This window comes from Erinaceus europaeus, chromosome 9, assembly GCF_950295315.1.
Source record: "Erinaceus europaeus chromosome 9, mEriEur2.1, whole genome shotgun sequence".
NCBI classification, from domain to species: Eukaryota; Metazoa; Chordata; class Mammalia; order Eulipotyphla; family Erinaceidae; genus Erinaceus; species Erinaceus europaeus.
This window is the reverse complement of record NC_080170.1, coordinates 72387773-72389931: the sequence shown is the minus strand read 5'-3', so window position 1 is coordinate 72389931 and position 2159 is coordinate 72387773. Positions and strand designations below refer to the sequence as shown.

At 35.4% G+C, this 2159-nt stretch overlaps 1 pseudogene; it reads left to right on the top strand.

The window, feature by feature from the left end:
- Positions 1–337: 337 nt before the first annotated feature.
- LOC132540453 (cytochrome b-like) lies at positions 338–1907 on the top strand (annotated as a pseudogene).
- The last annotated feature ends 252 nt before the right edge of the window (positions 1908–2159 follow it).

Below are 2159 nucleotides of genomic sequence, written 5' to 3'. Positions count from 1 at the left end.
TGAGACCTTTCCTTTCATAGTATACTTTAATTCCATCTCAGGTGGTTCACTTTCTAACAAAGTCCCAAAACCTAGATATACACCAGTTTCTGTGAGAGAGAGCATATGTTCACACGTATCCATAAACTACTGCAAAATATATACCTGAAAGCAGAAGTACACTAGAGTTTGCAGTGAGTATCCCCCTAACATTTCCTCTCCACTGTTCCAAGCTTTGGCTCCATGATTGCTCAACAATTTCTTTGGTTTTGTATGTTAACTCTCTTTTCAGTCACCAGGTTCCAGATGCCATCAGGATGCCGGCCAGGCTTCCCTGGTCTGATGACCCCACCAATGTGTCCTGAAGCTCTGCTTCCCCAGAGACCCACCCTACTAGGGAAAGAGAGAGGCAGACTAGGAGTATGGACCGACCAGTCAATGCCAATGTTCAGCGGGGAAGCAATTACATAAGCCAGACCTTCCACCTTCTACAACCCACAATGATCCTGGGTCCATGCTCCCAGAGGGATAAAGAGTGGGACTGCTATCAGGGGAGGTGGTGGGATATGGAGATTGGATGGTGGGAATTGTGTGGAGTTGTACCCCTCCTACCCTATGGTTTTGTTAATTTAGCCTTTCTTAAATAAAAAAAAAGAAGAAAATCCTACGAATCCCATAAAAAATTAGACTAAATAACAATACTAAATAGTTTATCATAAATCTTGCACGACAGTAATCTCGTGACCTATGATATGAAAAAACATTTGTGTAATTCAACTACAAGAATATAATGCTAAATCTATGAAAAACTCACCCACTAATAAAAATTCTTAATAATTCTTTCATTGATTTACCTACCCCATCAAATATCTCTTCTTGATGGAATTTCGGTTCTTTACTAGGCTTATGTCTAATTATGCAAATTACTACAGGCCTATTTCTAGCTATACACTATACATCATATACACTAAAAGCATTTTCATCAGTCACCCATATATGTTGAGATGTAAATTACGGTTGATTAAACTGCTATATTCATGCTAATGGGGTTTCCATATTTTTTTATCTGTCTTTTCTTACATATTGATCGAGGTCTTTATTATGATTCCTATATATTTACAGAAACAGGAAATATCAGAGTTATTTTGTTAATCGCTACTATAGCTACAGCTTTCATGGGTTACATTTTACCATGAGGACAAATATCCTTTTGAGGAGCTACAGTCATTACAAATTTATTATCTGCTATTCCTTACATTGGAACAGATCTAGTACAATGAATTTGAGGAGCATTTTTAGTAGATAAAGCTACTCTAACACGTTTTTTCACTTTTCACTTTATTCTCCCATTTATTATTACTGCCCTCATAATAATCCACCCATTATTCCTTCATGAAACTGGTTCTAATAACCCTACAGGAATTATTTCAGAATCTGACAAAATTCCATTTCACCCTTATTATACTATAAAAGATATTCTAGGAATAGCCTCATTAATCTTTGTTTAAATAATATTAGCATTATTTTACCCAGATCTTTTAGGTGAGCCAGACAATTATACCCCTGCTAACTCCTTAAATACACCCCCACACATCAAACCTGAGTGATATTTTCTATTTGCATACGCAATTCTTCCATCAATCCCCAACAAATTAGGGGGTATCTTAGCATTATTCATATCTATCTTTATTTTATTTATTATACCTTCCCTACATACTTCAAAACAACAAAGTATAGCATTTCGACCTATAAGTCAATGTGGTTTCTGACTACTAGTATCAGACCTATTAATTCTTACCTGAATCAGAAGCCAACCTGTAGAAGACCCATACATCATTACTGGCCAACTAGCTTCAATTTATTACTTCTTTTCTAGTCTTATCTTAATACCTTTAATTGGCCTTATCGAAAACTATATACTTAAATGAAGAGTCTTTGTAGTACAAATATTAATACACTGGTTTGGTAAACCAAAGAAGTGGGAATACACCCTCCTGAGACACTCAAGGAAAAGACTACAGTCCTACCATCAACACCCAAAGCTGATATTCTTACTTAAACTATTCCCTGAATATACATATATTATAAGTATATAGATAGATATGTAACATATAGATATATAATAGTTACCATCGGAATTAACTATTGTTGGTGCACTAGGATGAACAAACTTACTATTA